General features: G+C 39.0%; 1 protein-coding gene and 1 long non-coding RNA gene across 3 annotated transcripts in view; both read right to left on the reverse strand.

Annotated features, from left to right (window-relative positions):
- Positions 1 to 25,363, reverse strand: part of GMDS (GDP-mannose 4,6-dehydratase) — a 412,680-nt gene that overhangs the window by 382,177 nt on the left and 5,140 nt on the right. The window lies entirely within an intron of this gene.
- Positions 22,702 to 25,356, reverse strand: LOC121674577. The gene is made up of 3 exons (XR_006019675.1): positions 24,236 to 25,356; positions 23,406 to 23,594; positions 22,702 to 22,897 (listed from the first exon to the last, which is right to left on the reverse strand). It is a non-coding gene; the product is annotated as an uncharacterized LOC121674577 (long non-coding RNA).

The raw sequence follows: 25,363 nt of genomic DNA on the forward strand, positions 1-25,363 counted from the left end.
TGTTTTACCATTAAAAAGAAAAAAAAGAAAAACAACAAAAAACTCCCAGAAACCAAAACCAAATGGTTTAGAAAATTCAGTTAAAAAGGTCTGTCCAACAACTTCCTATACTTGATAGGAGTTAGATCATGTAAGAATACCAAGCAGTTTCATTTACTGGCAAAGATAACTGCATAGCAAAAGAGTTTTCTCTCAATTGAAGCTGTCCAGAGCTTCTAACCATGAGAATGTCATTTAGTTTAAGCAACTATTGAATTCATGCAGAAAAATCTCTGATATTTTAAAAATTGTAAAAATTATCTCCTGATTCAGTGAAAGAGTACCATTTATCACAGTGTCTCTCTAAAACTACTGGGATTATTGCTTGGCATAGAAACTGCTCAACTCGAGCTAATTAGGACTTTTCTGACAAAGCTTTTACAAGGAAAAGTCCAGGTAAATCAAACTTTTCTTGGGAACATACTAGGGAGAACTTGCACCAAGAAAAAGATCGTGGTTTGTTGAGAATATGGGCTTTTGCTTTGGCTGTCCACTCTTCCCAAACCTTTGGGGGCACATTTGTATATGTCTTTACAGACAACCAGTAGACACAATATTTAGTTGTATAATCTGAGCAACTCGTGCAAGAAAAATAATTTGGATGATTAAGTGAAAATTTGTTTCAGAGATGCTTTTGTGAGAGAGATGAGGACCAAATCGCGAATTTCACTGAGTAGACCAGAAGGACATATATTACAATTTTAGATGCCTGCAAAGGAAAAATAAGAGAGAACTGATTCTTATCAAGTTGATTACATTACCTTAAAGTGGGTTGCCCCCACTCCAGCAGCCAGAAGCTAACAAAATTCTCTTTGCTTGTGTTGTGATAAAGCTTGTATGCAAAAACACTTCAGCATAGAAATAGAGAGGATACTACCGCCTACATCATTCTTTGTGGTTTAATCAAGTTTGATTCATGGTTATGCTCTGTTTCAACCCAAGCCCTAGTGTACATGGAATTACAGACTAATGAGATGCTGTAAGAGATGCTTCTGTGATTTAAGGTGGGCATTTCTTAGGTGAACTTACATGAATACACTGTGACAGCAATTAAAGGCTAAATGGAGCAACTGCACTCAAGCAGATCTAGGAACATGTCTTTTCAGATGACCAGCTAGAGATCTCAGCTACCATCAAAGAAAGTATTTATTGCAGCGTTGCCCCTCTAATATACAATTCTATACTCCCTCTGTACAGATCTTCTCTAATAAATAATTTTCTTTTGCATAGATCTGTGAACAAATTGATCTTGAAGATTTGCAAAAGCCCCATCCTTCCTGATAACAGTCAGCCACCACAACATACTTGAAGCCTCAACATTCCCTGCTGTTGCAGGCTCACAGGAATTTCCCAGGCATTTAGAAGCAGCATACCCGTGTGGATGTGCTGCCAAATCAAGTGAAGGTGCTGAGCATACATTTTAAAGACAACAGGCACAGTATGAACAGCAGTCTTAGACTTTCACACCCACCACTGCGCTAAGCTTTTATTTAAAAGCCTGTAAATGTAAGCATGTGGAAGGTGACAAAAGTGCTGAAGATCAAGGTCTATTAAAAAAATTGTTGCACATAAGAAAAAAGCTTTTTTTTTTTCCATCACACCACATTCGCCTGTTAAGCACAGAGAATATTTGATGATGATAGCTTTATTCTAAGTGTTTTCACTTAAAGACCACAAATCTCTTCAAACACTTGAAAGATAAAACACCACTTTTGCTGTTTTAACTTCAGACTACCCGTTACCACAGAAATTGCTACCCAGTTAGCAAGAGAAAATAGCTTTAAACAAGTCAGTAACTGTTTAGAGCAAAAAGTATCTCCCATCCTTGTGGGGGCTTGTGGCAGGGAGTGCATTCTCTACAGAGGACAAATTACAGAAGATAATGAAGATGCTCACAATGCCTAATTTTTTCTGGATTGAGGGAGTAAAAGAGAAAGTTGAAATTGTGACAAAATTCCAAAGTCCAATTTATTACACAAAGATGCATGAACCAAGGTGATGCCACACACAGTGGTACGATATCCTAAGTAAAGAAATGTGGTTAAATCCAGAGAGCAGCTCATGCTGTTCACTACTCCTAACTAACACTAACTACAGTTCTAATGCTCAGAGGACTCACATCACTAGTAAAGGACAGAGCTGTCACTCCACATACACACCCAGGTAAGAGAAGAGACAAAAACATAGAAGAAAAAGGCTGGATACCTGATGCTTTAGGATTTCCAAAGGTAGCCTCTATCCCCCAACCATTTTTCACTCTAACTGGAATCTTTCAACATCTGTAAAACTGAAAAGAGTAAACTCAATATGTCCTCAACTCAGTATAAAGTGTTTCCAAGTCGAAAACAGACCTCTGGGACAAAGTAAAATGAAAAAAAGATGTGAGAAACCAAATAATGCAGCATCACTCCATTTATCATCCCATTATAGTGAAAAATACACAACTTGTTAGAAACATCAAGGGACAAACACAGAAGAAATCTTGCATACAAAAAAACAGTACTAAAACCTAAGACTGTAGAAGCCTGTTTCATTCTGCAAGTTTGTTTTCCTCTTACCTCACACAAGTCAGCCTTCCTGTGAAACTACCATCTGCTTTTCAAAACTCTTTATCCTTCAGTGCTGCATTTTACAAAATGCTATCAATAACTCCTTTCAATACATGATTTCAACACAAGAATTCAATATTGTTTGAATAAACCCAAAACTTATCTAGCTCAACCTATGCTATGAGGTTCAAGGTTTTCTAGTGTATAACTAGTCAAAGCAGTACTCAATCATAGTATGAAATTTAAATCAGAAAAAAAATTTCAACTTACAAGATTTGAGTCAGTTTTAAAGTATTATTTATACTAATTCATTACAATCCTGTCCCTTCCTTTGTCTAATTAAAAGCTTGCCATTAATATTTCTGCAAGACTTCTATAATAAATAAATTTATCAGCTACAGCCTGTGCTGTCTTGACCTACCCATATCATATCAATTGCAAGCAAAAATAATGGAAACCAGACAACAGTACCCAGCATAGCAGGACTTTCATTCCCAGGCAAGGCTGGAAAAATAAGTCAATAGTGGCAAGGCAATAAACACAGACGGATGTTCATTTGATGCTTGAGCATACTGTGAAAATCCACCATGTTATATTCTTGAGCTGTCATAAGACATATTTTGCAGCTAAAATTAAACTACAAGTTCCTCTATGAACACCTGGGAACAATTCACCACAGAAAATCAGTCCACACAGCCAGCACTTCCAGAAAATACAAGGCTAAATTAAATCTCTGGATCCAGCTAGCTGTAATTTACAAGCCTTTACAATACACCCATCAAATTACATGCCTTCTCTATTTTAATACCATTTTATATTTTATTTTATATTTTATCTTAATAAAATTATTCAAAAGCCTTACTATCAAAGCAAAAAAAAGGAAGGAACAAAGTCCTCAAATCCCCCTTTCCAATCTCTAGATTGAAGGCTGTGAGTTGGTCTGATGAATGGTTGTGACCCAAAACAAATTTTGGGAAAGGTTCCGTATTGTGGGAGGCAAGGAACATCACTAAGGGAAACAAATTGACTATTACTCTCTGGTCACAACTTTCACACAACAGTCTTTTTCTCTGTGTTTATCAATATTCCCTTGTTCTGTTACACCGATCCATTACTATGAGAAAAGCAATACTTTCAAGTGAAATTGGAAGGTCTCATTTTTAAATGAGTGTTCCTTTCAGATACCAGAACAGTTTTCAGAATACTTCTGTTTCTAAACTAATAAAAGCTATACACGTTAAAATATACCTTTGCAAGTCTTGAAGATCCAGCTTCTTATTGAGACTGTGAGAGCCAAACCTAAAACCAGTTTTAATTAACTTTTTAAAAAATGCTTTCTAGCATTGGTGACATTTTCCAGGACATTTCACAAATTTTCAATAGCAAGTTTCTCTGCTTTTAGCAATATTGCAAGATTAGAAAAACTATTACAATTTTCAGGTTTTTAAATAACAATCAACAATTCAACTGTTTTTTCCCCCCGAGGGAGTGAAGTTATTAATATTCAGTAGCTCTGCTATTATATTTCTGATTTCATAGCTCTAGTAAACTGACCCATGAACTTTGGGTGTTGTACATTCCCAGTCTCGGTAATGTAACTTTCAACACTTCAGTCAATGGTCTTAGCAAACGTAGTTCCTTAAATCAAAGTATTTTTATTTAAGAAAGGTCTTCCAAAAAAGCAAAAAGAAGCTATGTACACTTTTCTTTAAAGATATGCACATTTATATTAAAACCTTTGCCCTAAAATATTACTGTCATTATAAATTACATGCTCATTATAATGACTTAACCTCTCTCTTTTTATTTGGGGAAAGTGTTACCCAACCACTTGAACCTACAGCCTGCCCCTGTAAGACTGAACAGGTGGTCAAACCCTAATTTTGCTTCCCTTTGCTGTATATTTGGAAACCATTAAAATAAACTGTGAACAAAAATATCATTAAGAGTACCAGACACCTGCCATTAAAAAACTCATTTTGAGTTAGTGTAGCAATGTCACCAGGAGCTCTTCAAACTTAGCTAGCTTATCTCTGAGATTTGTTTGCCTCTATTGAGGAGTGGGAAATTACTATTTCCAAGGGGAAAAAAAAAAAGGGAAAGAGGGAAAGATACTCTTTTGTGCTAGTAAAGATATCCTTAACAGCTCTAGTGTGAAGATCCAGCTTCAAAGATGAATCTGCTTGAATAACTAATTTGCTTTAATTCCTGTGTGCTGCTGGCTGTAGGACAACCTCCCATGGGACACTGCTAATTAGAGTGTAGTGTCTGGTTAAGGTAGATTAATTGACCTGTATAGCAAAGGATAAAACAAATAATTTACTGCCTGAATTCCTCCACCTCTAACATGCATACCTCATCTGCAATAATAATAATAAGAAGAAAATATTTCTGTAGAATAGAGAACTAATGTGCTACTTCTCATGTTTTAGCCAAGGCAGACAGAATTTTAGTGGGTTTTTTGTTTGTTTTAATTTTAATGCAATTTAAGCGTATATATTAAAGTGTTTCCATGTAATTAAAGGCCTTGGAAATTAGTTGTACTTCCAGACTCAAGTTTGCAAAAATTAAAGCAGGATATTGTCGCAATATATTTGAAAGGCTAGAAATCCTAAAAAACTTCAGGAAGCTGCCACCTAGACATCTAGGATTTTATTGAAAACCTTCCACAACAGCAGTTTCTTCAGCAGGTGCACGGAGAATATTTACCTCACTTGAATTTATTCTGCTTGATAAAGTAAATAACAAGTTTTTACAATGCTAAAGGAACTTTAAATAGAAAATCTGGAAGAAAAATAAGCTTTCTAATCTATAAAACATAACTAGAGACAATCTTGCACTTGATGGCAGGAAGATTTCCACGCTGAACACTTTCAAAAGGTGCAGAGAAAGGAAGCAAGCTATGAAAGAAGCCTCTGCTTATCTCATTTAAAACCACTGACGATTGCCTGATGGGTGGTACCTTCCCTTTCTGCTGTTTTTCGTCATAGCCCAGCTCCCAGGCTGAAAATCGCATCTTCACTCCTCTCCCTCAAGAGAGTTAAAACTGCTTTTAGTAAAAAGGTTTCCACCTGCTGGTGCATCAGTCAGTTTAAATGAGCACAGGTTGGCCCCAGCCACAGGAAAATATTACCATGCAGTAAACAAGCAAAGGACTATTAATTCATGATGCCAAGAAGAATAAAACCCTGTATATATATATATATGTCTTTCAAAAAGAGTAACGTTCTCCTGGTTCAGAGAAATTATACCAAAAGTAACACACAACCTGCATTTAACCTATATTTAATAGTCAGCATGTGTCATAATATGTAGGCTTTGAAAATTAACTCATTTTCTAAAGCACTGAAGTGTATAGAAATACCAACAGAAGCCAACAAGAATCATTACCTGACTTTAAAACCAAGGGCCCCTGGCACTCCCAATTTTAAGGAACAGATATTCCCATTTATCTCCCAAATAACCCCTGGGGTAGATAAGGGGAAAGTAATGTACAGACAGCACAGAAGGACCTGTTGGCAGTTATGTTTGGAAGAAAGCATGTTCATAAACAGAGACAATTTTGCCCATAACAAGACTCCTAGTTCACCATAACTATAAGTTTTCTCACATGGAAAAGCTTTGAATGAAATATATTTTAGTTCGCTCAGGAACAATTCCAGCTCTAAGGGATTTCAAATTAGTGCTCAAAGACAAATTAAATGCTTTGTGCATGATGGGAAAGTATTTGAGTGAAGGAAACCTTCAACACTTTCTGAAAAGCCACAGATTTTATCTTTGCAGTTAATATAAATGTGGTTTTGCCTATCCTTGGGAGTTTAAATTATTCTTATAAACTGTGGTGAGTTAATTAATGTCACAAACCTGTAGCAAATATACTTTGCTTTTACACTTCATTTTGATTACCCTACAGACCACCCTTTTTCAAAGTGCACCAGTATTACCAAAACCAAGCCCAAACTACTAAGAAGCCACTTATCTGACACACACATCCTCAGTGCATAAAAAAGGATGAGAGGTGACATATTTAAAATACAGTCGCAAAAAGATTTGCAAATGCTTTTCTTGTGCCACATTACTCAGGCCTGTCCAGACATTGGACAAAGTTGATCATTCTCTGAATTGCTTGCAAAACTTGCTTAAGAGCCTGGGGGGAAAAAAAAAAAAAAACAGTCGAGAGAATAACCCTAAAAATAAAATAAAAAAAAAAAATTAAAAATAAAAATCCCCTTCTACAAAACATCACAACAACACTCACTAAAGTCTCCCACAGCAGGCCCACTGTATTGTCTGGTGGAATTTGGCATTTTTCTCTAGAGCCAGTCAATAACAGGAACTCAATCATAAATGTCCTGCTTCCCGGTGAGCGCAGCAGCCTCAGCTGCACAGCCTAATGGACACCAGTTTCAGCAACAGCTGGAAGAAACGTCCACCAGAGAAGGTTAAAAGTTTTTTGCTTGTTTTTAATAAATCCAGAATTCTTCCTTTGTTAAAGAAAAAAAAAGCCCAAAAAACCCCAAACAACTCATCTCCCGATTCTCTCAATATTGCAAGAAAAGGCAGAATAGAGCAGGGAAGAAGAGCAGAGAAGAACAAAGAAGGGCAAAAAATGGGCAAAGAAGAGTGAGAAACAAAGAGAAGAATGGAAGGAAAAAAAGGTGGAGAAGAGTGGAGATGTGCCGATGTAAAAGAAGGGCAAAGAAAAAACAAGGACAGAGAAACAACGAAAAGTCCAAAGTACTTCAAAGAAAGTCAGGGAAGATGAGGGATGGTCCTTTTTGAAGATGCAGCTCTTCTGCTAAGAGTTCTTGTATTTAGAGCACCACACACATATCTGGTGCAAGCTACCGTGCTAACAGGAACATACTTAACTGATTTTGGAAAATACTAATCTTTCAGACTGGAAAGAAACTGAAAACAGACAGTTTTCCATTAGCCTAAAGATATTACTATTAAAAAAGGTAGCCACTTTGTAACATTTTCTCTTTAATATTCTTCTTCTTCCTCTTTAACTCAACTGTGCTTTCACACGGTTCATTAAGCACACTCATCCATTTATTGGCTTTTGACAAGAATCCTATAATATTGAAGGGGAAAATGGAGTATTGTTGAAGGAGCAGTAATACGTAGCTCACTCTTTGTATACCACGTGTGTAAGAATCACTTAAGATCTGAATTAAGAAAGTCTTTATACAAAGCTCCCTCCCCACAAAAAAAAGGCTTGTTATAAATCTAAATAGCTAGAATTCTGACTCCTACTAAAAGTGAAAAATAATCAGTAACTTTAAACACGTGCATAAGTTTTGGTATTAAAGATGTCATCTTAATTACAATTAAAGCACTGAGATCATTTCCTAAGAAAAAGCTGTTCAGGTTTATTAGTTCAGCGGAGAGTTTTCAATCTCAATCTTAAACTGAGAATCAAGATTTAGAGCAAAAGCATTTTCTGTGGTTACACAAAGTCTAACACTCAACATATTGCAGTCACTTGGTTCAACATAATAAATCTACAAGAAGTTTCTGAACAGTATCAAAACTGATTAGACACCTGTACACACACCTCATTTCATTTAGATTAGAAATGCTTGTAGCAGCCCAGAGCCCTCAAATATTTGTGTGGCTAAAATCTGTGCTCATTTAAAACAAGATCATTTTTGACTGACACTTTTTTGATTAGCATGAGTTCTCTATTTCACATTTGTCAGCTTGCAGTGATTGTCAAGAGGGGTTCAAATCCCCATCTCCATCTGCACACAGTTACAGTGAAATAAGCGATGGCCACCACATATGTCAATTTCAACCTAAAAAAGTAGGTTTTTGTTTTGTTACTAAGATGTCAGCTCAATGCTTCAACTGAAAGTTGGGCATACTTGTAGGTGAAGACAAGTCCGTACCTCAAATTTCACTGAGGTTGATCCCTGTGGGCTCCCTCCATCCTCCTGCTTGACATTGGCCCAGTACACAAAATAGTTCAACACAGCTCCATCCACCTCTGGCAGGGAAAGTTTCAGACAGGGGGAATTGTTTTATCACAGTGCTTTGGAGCAAAACATTGTACTTGCAACCCAAATAACACCGTAGGCTATAGCCTCATGGGAAACAGATACCAGAAGATGACATGCAAGGGAGAAAGACCCGGTAGATCACTGCCCCCAAACCAGGACTGTCTTGCTGACCAAGGCTCTCCAAGGAAGTTGGACAAAGGCTATGATTTCTTTCCTCAAAAAATGAAGGAAAGAATAAAGTACATGCACCAAGATGCATTTAATACCTCCCTCATTGCTGAGAGGATGAGAATGGAGACAGGCAAGCTGAGGGAGAAAGCCTCAGCTAGATTCATCATCCGCCTTGTGGAGGAAGAAGTCCACCTTAGTTGGAAACAGCCAGAAAAGAGGGTCCTCAAATTTTGTAGACAGAGAAAAGGAATTGCAGTGTCTTTCTACTCTTCTCACATTTGTTTCCAAAGGGTCCCTCCTCATCCACCACTAGCACCAATTACAGTGGCCCCAGCATCCTCTATTGTCAGGGCACTCCTGCTGCTTCAGGCCCTGCTTCTCATGTGGTTCTTCCACACCTTTTCCTGTCTCTCATTAATGAAAAGGGTAGACAGTGATTAGAGGACTGAACCTGGCCAACACACCACATAAGTAGCAGCCTGTAAAGCATAAGGTACTTCACAGATATCTTATTTTGTACAGAATATTTTTATGTCTTTTGATAATTATGTACAAGTTGCTTTAAATCGTTAATAAACAGGCATTCACTGTTTCTATTTATCTAGCATTTTAAGAGTCACTTCCAGATTTAATTACCTCAGTACTGGAGACTTTTGCTATCATCCATGTTTACAAGACGAATGAGTAATTTTGCATTCTCAAAATTCAAAGGTATCAAGAGAAGACACTCAGAAATAATACCCATTTATTAGAATTGGAAGAAATTAAACATTGCCAACCTAATTATGCTCAAAACAGAAAAGGTTAGCACTAAGAACCCCAACACACAAGATGTCAGTCATTGTACTACAGCACAAAGACTGCACTTGGCATAACACTCCAACACAGAACTGAAGGAAGGTTATCACTGTAGCACATGTGGTACTTGTGGAGCCTTTATACTTGAACTGGGATAAACAACGTCTGTTTCATTTTTTAAATAGTTCAGAAATAGCAATGAGTAATTGTTTTTTAACAATAAAAAAAATGTCACAAGCTGTTATTGAGAAACCAAAAAGTCATATGAACAGCCTATCCCAGTCAGCTCTCTGATGGAAAGACCGCTGCTCCATTTTAAACTTCAATCAAAACAGATCATCAGATGCTTCAGTCAGTCACAGCATATTCAAAGATTTTTAAGGATGAATTTAAACACATAGGCTATTCATTTGATAGAGATACATATACCTGTCTCCACAGTAACAAGCCACATAGAACTTGAGGAGTTTGGTGTTCAAACTAAGAACTAACAAGGTGTCCTTAATACTGTCAAATTCAAATGGCAACAAAACACTAACTCACTTCAAATATAGAACTCCACACTTTTGATATCAGAATTGGCATTCTGCAGTTAATCTCTTCTAAAAGACCAAAATTTGCCTTTTGCTTCTCCACATACTTTGTAGATTTCACTAGCACCACAAAAAGGGTCCTAAATTCTTCCTAGTTTCACTGCTCTGCTAACTCAGCTGCACCAGTCCTCATGACAGCTGTCCTCTGCCCTCTCTCCCTGACTACCACCTCGACTTAGCCAACATCCAGATCCAACCTCTTTGCCCAGCCTCTTGTTTAACTAGATCCATGGTGGGGTTTTAACCATCTACTTCAGCAGATGACTTCTGCCTCGGTTTAATTTCAAAACTACCACTCTCCATTTCTCTTCTACATAATGCTGATCTACTTCTAACAGCCCTCACTTAGATTATAGCACAGTTCTGCCTTCTGACCCAAACTACGCAAAACACCAAAAACGAGAAGAGATGCTCTTAGATTTCACTTCTGTTTCCCAGTCCTCAGCTTAGTGAGGAAGAGAAATTCTGTCAAGTCTTAGCTCTGATAGTCCAGAAAATGCTTCACAGACCCACAAGGATGCTGAGTCTTGCAGAAGAAGAAGGTTTTAAGAACTGGAACACAGTCAGCATGGAGAAAAAGCCTTCTCAGGAGTCTGACAAACAAGACCACAAAGTTCCCATTTATCTGCACAAACAGACTTTTAAAAGAACTTACGAATGTAGGCAAATCATAGACAAAAACCCTTGTCCCAAAAAAGACCTCGAGACCATGCTCCAAACCACTTGCTTCACCCTAAAGTGGTACGAAGATTATGCACCACGGTAAAACGTCCTCTCTCTTCCTCACACTGTTTTCTCTCATAGCTCGTTCACTTGGATTGACACATTATGAAACAGTCAGTGCAGGAAATTTTAGGATCCACTGTAAAAGCCTTGCAAGAAACACAGAAGGTAAAATGGGACACTCTTTTAACAGGCAGTTTCTAGGAAATGGTGCTACCAAGCTCACCAGTCATGATGGTAGCAGAACCCTACAGAAGGTCCCCAATGCCCTGCATCAACGCCACATTGTGTTGCCAAATATAACCTGCATTATCCACTTCTTTCTTCCCTGATGCATTAATTCAGACATCAGCAATTGAGGCTGATTTAGTGCAAAACTGTATTTAACAAATAGAATACACAAAAGGAATAACAAACTTTAAGCAGTAACTCTTGTCAAGAAATATCACACATATTCCAGCAGTTCCTTCTAGACCTTCCAAATTATAAAGTATGACTTTAATTTGTTTTCACCACTCTCAGTTGCCATGCCAGTTATCCATAAGCAAACCCTCCTCAATGAGAAACTGAGGAGGAACAGAAAAGTAGCTCAGTTCACATGAGGAATCTGAAAATCCAAATGCCAGTGCTGTAAAACATGAAGCAATTGAACACATAAGAAAACTGAAAATCATCCAAGCATATGTAAGAACACAAGGATTTTATCCCACCCACATTAATTTCCTTCTTTAAAAATAAGGAATGAAATTAAGTTTTCTCTCTTTGTCAAGACAACATAGCTTGAATCTTTATAACACGTATTTTCTACAATAACCACAGCAAATATACTTTTTGCCAAAAAAAACCCCAGAAGCATTTGTATTCTTCATCAGAGTCCAAGGCTTTTTCAAAAAAGGCTGCCACTACAGCAAAGCAATACATACCTTCTGTAACAACCCATTTTGCATCCAGATGAAAAAGATACATATAAAATTTTCAATAGGTAACATTCAGCAAATGACTTGAACTGTTCTTTCCAGAAGATAAGTAAAATTTTCTGCTGGAACAGAAACCTTATCACTTCCTGAAACTACACTCAGATGCAATAGTCCCACAGCTCCTCATGGGTGGAAGAAGTATGTAAATCTCTGCACATCTGGACATGCTAAATCGTTAAAAGAAAAGCACCAAATTGTTGTTGGCTAACTTTGTGGCTTTTTTAAGCATGCAAAAAAAGTCAAGTCTGGGAATAAATTGGCAACTTCACAAGTCTCAGAGTAGGACAGATAGAAATATGAATTACTTTGCTCGTTGCCCAGCGCTACATCACTGCACAGCACTCCAGCTGTGACACAGTACAACTCTGTCGAGAAAGACACATACTTCATAGCTTCATATCTGAAGAGAAGACTGCCCATTGAGGGGTTTTCCTCTCTTCCCACTCAACTTGGGAAGCTGAAGGGCTGACATCAGCTGTAAAGTCAGCCATCAGTTTCTCTGAATGCTTGGAAAGTGAGGGAGGGGAATGATGGCAGTGACAGCTGCTCGATGACAGTGCTTCTGGCAACAGGTTTCCTAATAACCAAAACCTAACAGCACAGGAGGTGGGCAGCTAATTTTTTTACAAAACAGATAAGGTCCAAATCATAAAAGACACAGTGGGAGAAAAGATCTGAGGAAAAAGGGGAGAAAGCTTATATACTGGAGGGACCCAGTTTCTTGCTGCTTAAAAATACCACCTTTCACCTGTGGTAAAAAGCTCAGGTTTAGGCATGACCAGATCTTTCCTGCAAGCACAGTCATGCATTTGCAGCATGTTGGGAAGTGCACTTACTCAAGTATTGTCTTCAGCAGACTAAGGTGTGCAGCCACTCTTTAAAAGCCTGCTTTCAAACCAAGGAATGAACAAAGCAAAGACAGTAACTCTAGGCAAGTGAGTTCTGTCAAGGCACAAAAAACCATAATGAGGCCTGAAAAACGTAAGTACTGTTATGACCAAGTTTGCATATATTGCATCCTCTCTTATGGACTAGGAGAGTTTAGGGGTTTTATAGGATACAAAATACCAAGAAGATTATCAAGTTATTACTTGATTTTTTTCCCCATATTGAAAAAACCTTCCCCATCAATATCTCCTCCATGCAAAGAGTTCATCTTCCCTTTCAAGGCAGCCCAGCCAGACCCACTGTCTCCATCCTCCAGGTGGGAAAATTTGTTGTGCCACCACAGCATAGCCCTGTGTGCAGGTGGGGAAGTGGGAGAGCAGTACAGTGCTACTGCATCATCAGTCTTCCAGGGAACAGGAGCATAACCTCCCTTAAGTATCTGTGCTGCACCATGCTCCAGGGGGGATTAAACAAAAAAAAAAAAATCAAGATAGAAAAATGGAGAGTACTCTCTGCTAATTTTCACACCAACAGAAATGAAGTTCAACAAATGAAAAACAGCCACAACCCTCCTGTCCCTGGCAGGGAAAAAAAGGGAAACAGTGGCCCAGTCCTGTTCCAAATAGTGCTCTGCTATCAGATTTGGGATTTTCTTCTTCTCCCTATACCATTTGACCCTCTCCATTTATGGCAACAATTTCTCATCTTGATTCTTCACACACACAAAGTTTCTTTTCCCATCACAAAGAAAATTGACAAAAGTTTCCGTGCCCATCTCAAGCTTCACTGCATTTAAGAGTTTCCAATGAAGGAGGACAGAGAGTGGACCTGACTTACTCTTCTTCAAACTCCATTCTCAAGAGGTCTGGACACCCAACAAGGTCCTCTCACAGCTGTCCAGAACAGCAGCTCTTCTTGAAAGTGTTTAAAGAAGTGACACAAAGCACCTTCTGTCTGTACAAAGTCTCATTACTTACTAAAACACTCACTACAAAGCTCAGTCACCAGTGTTCATACTTCATCATGAGGAATTCACAGGAAACAGTTTAAAAGTGGAATGCTAAAAACAGCCAGGTACATGTGAGGTACTGAGAATGATCACTACATCATGGCAAAAAAGCAACCAAGGAATCAAGTCAGAATTTAATGACACCAATCCAGAACTGCTGATGCAGAGCAGCAATATTTTCCTTAAGGAAGCTTGTCATGTTTCACCTTTAACCATTACTTCAGGAATGTCAAGTTTATCCACAACATACTGCAAAAACCTGGACAAAGCAATTCAATTATTTAAACCTGTAAACAAGCTTCCTTGAAAAGTACTTTTTTTGTTCATGAACAACACACAGTTTCACTCTTGCATGCTTCCACTGAAAGGGGCCATCCTACTTTTATCCTCCCTTCCCACTCCCAACTATATATTCGTGCCGTTTTCCCAGCACCCAGTACACCTGTATGGCCAACCAAGGTCACCTACAGCTGAAGACCAACCAAAAACACCATCAAGAAGGTTTTCAGCTGGAGTAAATTTTAGGAGTTCTCGTCTTTACCTAGCTCTTCATCTACTAGCAACCTTTAGCATCGAACACATATAATCTTCCATTTCCTGCTCTAGACACAGATGATGCAAAGCCACCTCTCATGAGCTGAGGATTTAATTTTTTTGGGCTTGACAGCAGCAATGCTGACAGGCCACTGAAATAACCAAAACTAGGGGCAGGAGACCCAGAAGCTTTACCTTTAGAATTTCTTCTTCTCACTCTCTAGTTCCCCCCACCTCCCCAACATTTCCACTGGATTAGTCAGACTTTTGCCTCATAACTAACAAACAAAATGTATTAGCAAGATAGCAACGTTAGGAGTGTTAGTTCTGCAAGGCTGGTCTCCCTTCTAATTAAGCCATTCCTCCTACAAAATCGCTTAAAGGCCAAGTAAGAACTTTCAACTAAATCCAGATCAAGTTTTTCACTATGTAACCTGTTTAAAGGTGCAGCTGTATACACACGCATACTACAGTATCTGATACAATTTTGAAAACCATAACAAAGCATTATCAATTGCACATAAACTTCATATGCATTTTCCAAATGTCAACAAGCCCAGGCAGAGGCCAGGGAGAAAGAAGTGTATCAGCACCACACCACGTCTGCTAGCCATGTTTCAACAGCAGTCCCAGAGAGGTTATAACTGGAGTTGAACACTGACTTGTTTGCTTTATAGATGCCAGGAGCCACACACACAAAATTGCTCACTTCTGAAACAAATTACTCCCAGTTCAGTTTCTCCAGAGGTCAAGATAATTATGTCCTGGTGTATTACTGCATTAACCGGCACTACCTGGTAGAGGCAACGTGCCAGCCCTCAGCTGCTTTAAAATGAGGCTCAATGATAACCGTACGAGGGAACAACAGCTTTTACAGTTCACTCCGTGGAGGGTGTTTCTCCAAGCTGTCTGAAAAGTGACTATAGCCACCTAAGCTGTTCCAGATTCATGTTCTGTATACAGTCACTCCTTTGTCCTCCCATCCCCACCACACACACCAGCCCCAAAGGGGAGCAACAGAAAGCCCTGCAAGGAGAACTCTGTCTTCCATCACTGTGTCTGCTAAAAGCACATCCCTATATACACCCAGCAAGAACAGAGGAAAGACTTTACTACTGTACTGTTTCCCTTGCTGGTGTCTTAAACAGAAGCATACCAGCTTTTTCTTCACAGTTTCGCTACACCTGGTATTCCCTCAAAGAGAGCAATGCTGCAGCTTCACCTCCTACACTGTCCTGCCAGCCCAGCAGCAAGGGCAGAGCAGTAAAACAGAGATCCATGTTTTTTCCAAGAAGTCTGACAACAGAAACATCAGATAGAGTGGGGCTGCCCACTGTCACAGGCAAGCCAGTTTCTTTCTGCTTTTCCCCCCAACACAGGGCTGCACTTGAAAAATTAAAAGTAATGAACATTTTCAACATATGGATTTTTATGACCAAAAACCTCAAAAGGAAAAAGAGTCAAAAGGTCTCTCTTCAAAAATTAATCCTGGAATTAACATGATTCATTTGAAAACTCACCAAATGTTGTTTTATAAGAATTATTATACACAAACACCTGTAAGGAACCAATGAAACTGTCACACAAAAACAAAGAAGTGCTACTTGTGGCCCTGTGATTAAGGCTGTGTCAGCAGTTTGATTTTCATGACTTTAACACCCAGCTGTAAAAACGGCTTTCAGTAGAGGCAAGCTTATTGCGCCGGTATCCATAGGAGCACAGTTTCTGCTTTCACCGGGTGAAATGCAAGAGTCAACTGTATTTTAATACATGATTTTCAAATAGTAAGATCCAGAATCTGCAAATTGTTTTGGGAAATAATCACTGCCAAATAGGACTACACCTCGAAACACAGTTTAATAAATACTGCAAGACAAAAACTTGGTAGAGCACAAGAAACAGAGAAACAAGAACCTGTGATGTTCTGTTTTGGCATACATTCTTCCAAAGAAACTGCCTGCTAATGCACATTTCATAGCTATAGATCTTCATAACTTGGCCACTTTTTGCTTAAACACAGAACGGCACTAACAGATTTATGTTTCAAAAGGCACCATTTGAGATTCTTCAAGCAAGAAATCCATAACCAAATAATAAGCAATGATTAGCCCCGTGCACGCACAAAATTAAAAGCTCCACTTACGCTGACACAAGACCCACATCTGACCCAAACAAACAGGAAAAATGCAGTATTTCAATCAAACACGTTGGGGGATGTATTACTCAAGGTCCTGCAATAAGATAGCATCTTCTTTTAAATAAAAAACAGAGTTAAACCCCAAACAGAATGTGACCACAACCCAAATGAACTTCTTCACAGTGTGTTTTGATGCTTCAGGCACACTGCCAGCACTCTGAATTTTATTCTATTTCGCTATTAAGTTTAAATAACAAAAACATTACAGATTAGCTTGGAAGCCTAACACCCTTGACCGCCTGTCCTGGGGGTGACGTTATGAAGCTGCTTTATTCCTTAACTGCCCGCTCAATGCTGCGCCTTCAGGATGGAGCCGGGGGCGAGGCCAGAGCCAGGGACCAAGGGGGCAGCTGAACGGTTCAGCCCAGCGGCTCAGGGCTCTGGGGCTCAGGAGGGAGCGCGCCGGGAGCGCTGTGCTGCTCTCTGGGTTTCCTTTGTGTTCCGGCGAGCAGGAAAAAGGTTCTGTTGGGTTTTTTCTTGTCCTTTTTTTCCCCTTTCCTGCCCCTTGCCTCACTGCCTCCCTTCCCTCCTCGCCGGTCCGGGGAGCCTGCAGGGGCAGCCCCGGCTGGTTCGAGCCTGGGTGTCTGTTCCCTCTCCGGGAATTTGTTGTATTTAGAGGTTGTTTTTTTTTTTTAATCCTGTTCTATCCTGTTTTGTTAGTGTGTTAATAAACAGTTTGGGGGTTTTTTACCGCTTTTACTTGCTGTGACCCACTTGTCTTATTGGCGGAGGAAAAGGGGAGGTCCTTTTCCCTTCGGAGAACACACTCATTCCAGAGTGTTTCCTCCTGAAGTTTTGTCTCCAAAACCGAGACACTGCCTCAGTATGGAAAAGCAGTGATGTCTCTTAGCTGCAATAGTACTGTAATTTAATTAACACTGAATTTTAACAGTCTGATTCCCTCACACACTCATATACCAACTATGAGCTATGTTTCCTCCACAAGCATAAAGGCAATACAGTCCTGCTGTAAAGATAGAAACAAAGTAGTTTTTCATCCTGGCCTTTCCTACATTTTTTTTTCTTTATCCCACATTAAAACAAAGCCTCTTTATTGAGACAATCAGAAGAACATGTGAAACTAGAAAGACTTAAAGGCAATACATCTGACAAATTCTGTAGATTTATAAACTCTCCCCTTCTTCATCTTTCCCTCAGTCCCAAACACACGAGGGAAAGCTGAACACACACATACAAAGTTAAATAATTAGCAAATGCCACTTTCATAAGTTCAAATTATTTCTTAGTGAAAGCACTAATTAAAAAAAAAAAAAAAAATCATCAAAACCACCAGCACTGAAAGTCAAGAACTGATCTAGATGAAACTGCGGACATTTCACTCAGCATATTGAATGGCTCACAAGATCACAGACCTTCATTAGAAATTCAGGCTTGTACTTCCCTCAAAAAGATCTCTCTTAATTGGTTTTTGGCCACTCTTTCCATTTTCTTACCTTCCAGGGCTATGAACTGGCCCTATCCTGCCCGTCAACACACAGACACAATAGAGTAGCTGCCGACATTTGTAAGTAATCACAGGGAGGTTTTACAAGGGGAAGATGGGCAGTCACTAATACACCAAAGTGCCACAGTCTCAGTGAACCAGCACCCAACTCACCAAAACTTTTTGGAAGCAAAACCACTACATTTTTGCTTGGAAGCTTGATTTAACATCAAAGTCACAGTACACACGTGAAAGCAACATAAGACGGTACTGAGGCAAACTGGAAAATCAAACACACTGGTCAGTCCCTCAAAACAGAAAGGGGATCAGAAAGAGGGAAGCTGTGCAATGCTGTGCAGATGATGCTCAGGAGGCAAGTAGGGATTTGGGAGCACTGTTCCTCTTCAGATCAACGCCAAAGCAGCAGCCTCACAGAAACAGTACCTGTAAAAGTATGCAGTCCCCATATCTTTAGTTGCACATTAACACATTTACTGCACAATACCTTTTTCTTACTAGAAGAAAAAATTCAAATAACCAAATTCTATCACCTTGTTTACCCTGTAAAGTGCTTTGGATAAAATGAATGCTTCCTCATTGCAAGATGAGGTGCTACTCAGGACAATAAAAACACAAGCCCCATCAGGTAGCCACCCTAAGCACCTTTCACACTCAGCAGAGCAGATAGGGAAGCCTGGTGCTGTGAATTGTATTGGCTATATGCCTAAGTAAGCACCTGCATTTGGCTTAAATAAGCCTGGGCTCTCACTCACTAAAACAGCAGCCTAGACAACATGCTCAGGTGTTGAAACAGTTTAAGCAAGAAGGTTCCCAGCCCAGATGACAGAATCCATCACCAGTAACACCTGCTTGTATAAAGGAAATGAAATGGATTCAGCTAATTAGTGGAAGTTCAGTGTCACATTTTGAAGCCACACCAAGTAATTCTGAGAAACTCAGCCTACATAACCAGTGTCAAGAGTAAGCTCTATGTCCACCACTGAAAATACTTGTTACACAGCTTTCCCATCAGCTAATGTATTCCCAGTGCATGTGCACACTCTCATTTTCTGCTTTACACACCTTCACGTTCTCTGAAAGTAACTTAAACCATTACAGTTCTTTCAATTTATCAAAATTAAAACCATGGCATCATTAGGGAATTTTTGTAGTCTTGAATTCGCTTTCAATTTGCCAAGTCTGTGTTACACTTGTCTTTAACTGATCAAGACAACAGATGTGAAATCCTCGGGTATGATTAAGACTAACAGAGTTTGTGTGTGACAAAGCTGAATTGCACTCTAAAAGGAATTAGCAATCAGCGTTTCCCCATTTGAGTTACTCTCCAATTTTAAGAAAAATCTGATCTCTCCTAATGTTTAAACAAGTAACGCTACAGAAAATGTAATTATTTGAAATTCTAGCTAGACTGCACATATCAAAAATAGCAGCATAATAATGCCTTTCTACCAAGATGGCTTTTATAACATGACTAAACAGTAATTGAGCATAAATAGAAGTGTGTGAAAACACAAGGATAATACCAATGAAAATACAGCAAGTGTAATTTTGGACACACAGCCAGTCTTGAGACTCTTATTTTATAATGAATAATGAAAATGTCTAAAATTAGTATAAAATCCTCTTCTCATTTTAAAATGCAGAAAAAGGAATTAAACAGTTACACTATATATTCAACTATAAAGTGCTGCAATAAGAATATAGAAACATTTAATGTATACCAGGTGGCCACAAGAAATTAAACACATGAAGCAAAACCACACAGTTTCAACTTTTCAGTCTCTGATCAGCTGCAAATATGACTTTTTTCCTAAAATGGACTGGCAAGGGCATAAAGCAAAGTTTAACTCTTAGTCTTTTGTAACTTCCTTGCCTTCACATATCAGAATAATTCTCCAACTCTATTTTGCCTTCGAAAATAAAATTACATCTTTTACTGAGCCTGCAGATCTACAACCACAGAGTCCCCACTGCTTTTCAAAGACCAGCCAGATTCTGGAACAGCTTCCAGTATCATTGCAAACACTGAGGGGAACAAAACCACTTTTTAGCAATGAGGCTGTAAAGGTCTGCTGACACAGACCAGGTTTGGGCTTCAGCAGAGCAATGCTCGACCAGTAACAGTCAAATCAGCACCACAAAGAAGCTTCTCAGCTGTGCCTTCTTAAGCATTCCTATGGAGCAGAGAGACCTCAAAGAGACACCTGAAAGATGGAAGAGTACAATATTTTGCACGCAGGCCTGAAGAGTTCTGTATCCCTTTTGTACTGTTTATCTTGTAGTATTTTAATAGTATTCAACTTCAGAGGCAAACAGCATGCTAAATTTTGGCAGGAATACATTGACAGGCTATTACTGTGTAATCATGGAAAGAATTACACTGACATCAAAACCACAATTATTTAGTTGTATGAGACCCAGACAGTATAACCAGAAATTTCAGCTTTCAAAACCAAACCTGCTCCACAGTAATGTGTATGCTCTCAGAGAAGATATCAGTGCTAAAAAAAGCAAGGACAACAACCAGCAGCCCAAGATATAGTGTCTGTTCCTTATCTTTTCAACAGAGAATTCTCAGTTAAGAGGAAGCTATGGGTCATCACCAGTATCACTGATGAAGCCACCCATTGCTAAAGCATCTAAAGAGCGTCTTCATGCACCAAGCAAATGCTAGGAAAAAAAACAATAAACAAAATAACCACACTCCTGACAGCATGCCTGTAATTTGACGAATAGCAACCTAAACAGTCAGATATTGCTTCCCAGTTCCAGAATAGCACCAGCAGAAGTCTACAGGAAGACCTAGAGTAAAAGTCAGATGGGACTGCAGCAATCAAACTAGAAGCATAAAACACAGAAGAAAAAAAAAATTAAAAGGGTAGGTATAGGAGCAGCCAAAAGTATTTCCTGCTTGACTTTGGGTTTTGTTTTCTGCAAGACATATATACCAATACAGATGCCTTGGGAAAGGCTTATTTCCATTCATAAAGTGGCAAATATGCTACTTCTGGCATGGGTTCAGACACCATGGGATACAAATAAAAGAACTGTCTACTGTTTTCTAAATTGGGACTTGGGTGGTTTAAGGCTTCCTTTGCAGTATGGTGACATGCTACCTCAGACTGCCTCTGAATACACAGGAACAGTTACCATTTACCTGAGGCACAACCAAGAGCCAAGAGGCACCTCTTTAATAGCTGTGCAGGTGTCAGATATGCAGCAGAAACAAGGCATCTTCTCATGACAGCAAAAGCACTCAACTAGACACTTAACATGGTATAATTTTTTCCTTCTCCATTAGCATTCACCACACAGGCTGTAGGAATTCTCCCTTGATGAGGATTTTCAAACAGCAGTAAATTGGTCAAACAACAGCTGAAGCAAAGCCGTGCAGAAACATTTCATAAAATTTCACTGTATCTTACTACATTTAGTGGTTAGCCAGATTTTTCTAGAACAAGCATATTTTTTCCTGTTATTTCAAAGGTGTTCAGGCCTGGCAAATGCAGCACAAGCTGGTTCATCTACTTGGATACTCGTTGCAAAAGGCCAAGATCTATGGCATTCCACACCCAAGGCAAGCACATCTTTGCAGCTGACATACCTGTTGGACCAGTGTGCTTAGCTGAGCATTGTAACGAAGTAATTGACAACATAACTTTGACTGCACAATGCAAATTCATCAAAATGGAGTTGCCTCAGGATACACAGTATCTAATGCTCTTCAATGGCACTTATCACTGAACTAACTGCAGCCAAAGTCTATAGATGCGTTCTTAGACTTAATTCACTTACTGTCAGATGACACTGTTGAGTTACAAAGCAAAATTCATGTTTCCCATTAAAAAAAAAAAGAAAAAAAAAAAGGAGACTTTAACAAGAAATACTCCTGAAGAAGGAAGCCTGCCTTTGGCATACTGCTTTGTGTGTATTTGTGACTAAATTAAAATTGTTACAACATTCAAGTTGCATATGAGGAAGTTCAGTTGCTTAACACCACATGTGAGAAGCACAGGTGACAAAAGATAAGCCAGTTCAGATCAATTTGTTTGGCAGGCTTTACAAAAGCTTCATTGTGGATTTAGGTTGTAAAGCCTGTGAACACCCTCAAAAGGAACAAGCCATAAGGACTTTCCAGTAATAAGAACAGGAAACTGGGGAGAAACTCACCTCACCTTCTTTAGTTTTGTTTAACTGAAAGATTTGGACAACTGCATCCCCCAGATCATATACATATGACCCAAAGGAATTCCTTAGCTGAGGTTCTGAAAAAACAATCAGTGGATTCATATGAAAGAGGTAGGAGGTGACAAAAATATTAAAGAGAAAGAAAATCTTTTTATTTTGCTCACTTGACTAAAAAGCAACTGAAGTAGCAAGAAGAGATTTAGAGCAAGAGAGAACATACACCTGTGGAAGAGGAAGCTGGACATCCACCATGCTGCCGACTTGCTCTTGTGCTGTCATCCACCCAGTACTTCAAGGAAGCCATGCTCTCCAAAATAAGCCTGAGTTGTGCTGCAACAGCGTAGGAGAAACTGAGCTGACAAGCTTATAAGAACAGTCACTTAATCAGGACTCTACTCCCAACCCAGAAGTCTGAAGAAGTTGGAATAAGGTTGCAAGAGAAAGAAAGAACTTCCTGCCTCCCAGACTGAATGAAAGCATAGGTAAGTGCAAAGAAACCCAGCCTTGGTACTCCTCAAAGACAAGCTATGAGCAACAGGAGGCGCCACTAGGATGAACACCAGTATCACAACTGCACTGAAAAGCCTTTTATTCAACCTTTTATTTATTATTTATAGGGATCAGAGTGGTAGCTTTCGATGTGTTTCTCACATAGGCCATCGGCAGGTTCAAGTACTCCATTTTTCCTTGCCCTTCTGCATAACTATCTATTTTCTAAGAAACCAACTCCCTTGTGCAGAAAGCTCAACAGTCAAAAGGATCTGAAAGAGATAATCAGAGGGGGAAAAAAAAAAAAAAAGACCAAAATTTAGTGGTAAAAGATCAAGTCACAGGGAAAAGATTTTTAAAAGAGTTCTCTATTCAGGTTGGATTGGCTGTAGGTACATAGAGAAGAAGAGGCTTCAGCTCTTTAAAACTTTAGAGAATAGAGAAATACAGGTTCTGTCTATGCCAGCAGTCACCAATCTTAAAATTTAAAAATCCCAAACCAAATCAAGATTAAACAAGCAGCATGCTATTGGCAATGGGATATTCTGTTATTCTTGTCAGTCCAGGGCAGTAGTGGCAAATAGCCTCCTACCTACAGCATCAGAAAATGAGAAATGTTGCCTGGAAGAAGTCATCCTCCCAAACCCAGTTTGGTTACCTTGCGTAGATCTGTTTCATACCTCAGCACCATTAACATGAACTTTAACATCTTCTTTTTCCTGGAATACTTCCAGCATTTTATCTACTTTCACAGCAGGTACACATCACAGCATACAGTACCTTATAGTTCACTTGCTGTTCACAATGTTTTTGGATCCACATCCTGTATACATCATGTTCAAACACAAGGAATCAGACTGCCTGCAGTGGTCCTTGAATTAAAAGCCTGCTAGCTGAGCCAGGCTACCAGAACTTCCCTCTCCAGTATACAACTAAAGAACAGACTTCACTGGCAGCCACTGAGCAAAGCTGTGCAAAGATGGAAAGAAAAAGAGGAAATTAATTACATCAAGACACACATTAATCCTGTATCAGCAATACTTTTTACGTGAATGTCTTCTAGATAACTTAGGCTCATCACTAACTGCATTATTCTGAAAGGCAATGGAATACAGATGAGCTCCCCTGGGCAAGCACAGAGAGCAACCAAAGTCCTGGACTCCCAGTTCTCAAAGAAGACAAAAGCCCTGTCAATCTGCACACACTGGTGTAAAGCATAAAAAAGAGAGAGTATGAAAGAGTATGAAAGAGTATGAAAGAGTATGAAAGAGTATGAAAGAGTATGAAAGAGTATGAAAGAGTATGAAAGAGTATGAAAGAGTATGAAAGAGTATGAAAGAGTATGGTACTGACCTGTGTATTTATAGATTGCTATTAATACAGAAGTTGAATTAGATTATCTGGTAGCCCTCCTCTCTCCAAAATGGAGTCAAGGCAACCAAAATTCAGGCATCTTTCTATAAATAGGACCTCTGTTTTCTCAGATAATACTCTAGTGTCCCATTTCAGTGTTTGTTATACTACTTTTTAGTAAAATACCTTTTTCTTGAGAGTTTTGGATGAAAATCAATAGCAGCACTTCTTATTTATATCCTGTAAAGGGAAAATACCTGGAATTATATTTTAGGAAAGCTTAGGTTTCATGCCAGAGCCACTATTCATCTGCTGCAAATCGTTTTCAAAAAGCCTCTTATGCCATCTTGTCACAAACTGCAGGTGTTCCACTTCCAATCCTGCGCAGAAACCATAGAATCATACAGCTTCATGTTGAAAGCAACTTCTGTGGATCACACAGTTCAAGATTCCTGCTGAAGACAGGGTCAACTATAGTGCAGGATGCTTAGGGCCACATCCAGTTTGGTCTGGGTACCTCCAGGGCCAGACACACAACTTCTCCAGGCAATTTCTTCCAGTGCTTGGCCCCCTTATCATTTAAAACAAAACAATCCAATAAAAAACATCCCCAAATAACACATACCCTCCCAAGTTTAAATGAAGTTTCTTGCATTTAAGTTTGTGGCCAAATTCAGTGTTCCTACATCTCTGCATCCTCGAACTACGGTAAGGATGTTCAACACACATGAAATCCTCAGTCAAGACAATTCTTGGCTACTTAGAGACAGAAACTGAAATAGAGTACTTGGCTTCAACCAAGACAATATTTGTTTAAATGAAAAGGCAGCAATACTAATATTTAGCTTTACTCAGAAACCAAGACTATTTGTTTTAATGAGAAGGCAGCAATGCTAATATTTACCTTTAGCCAGTTTCAGCAAAGATTATCTTCCTATTTCAATGTGAAAAAGCAATCCTTCCGATTTTATCCTTCTCCTGGCAAACCAACATCCTGTCTCAAGTACAACAGGCTATAATGTTTCTCTACATCTGTTTTTCAGGTATATACACATTCTCCAGTGACACTGAATCCCACCTCACCATTTGATCACAATAGTGAAAGAAGCTTTCAAAAACATTAACTGTTTCCGTTACAACTCTTCTCCAAGAAACATTTACTTTATTTTAGCCACAGAGTATCAAAGAGTTTCCTAGTATATGACTCCATACCAGCTATTCATTTCAGGGGTTTTTTTACTACTAAGCAATGACTCATGTTCTGTTATTACTGTGCTTTGTCCCACCGAGTCTGTCTTGCTCAGTTTCATCTCAACAGCCAAATTTAAGAAAAAAACCAAACAACTTGACCTCAATTTACAACAGCAAATCTTGCTTTCTCAGTG

This window comes from Corvus kubaryi, unplaced genomic scaffold (assembly GCF_017639235.1).
Source record: "Corvus kubaryi isolate FWS band 111438036 unplaced genomic scaffold, C.kubaryi_AGA036_p1.0 69, whole genome shotgun sequence".
Taxonomy (NCBI): Eukaryota; Metazoa; Chordata; class Aves; order Passeriformes; family Corvidae; genus Corvus; species Corvus kubaryi.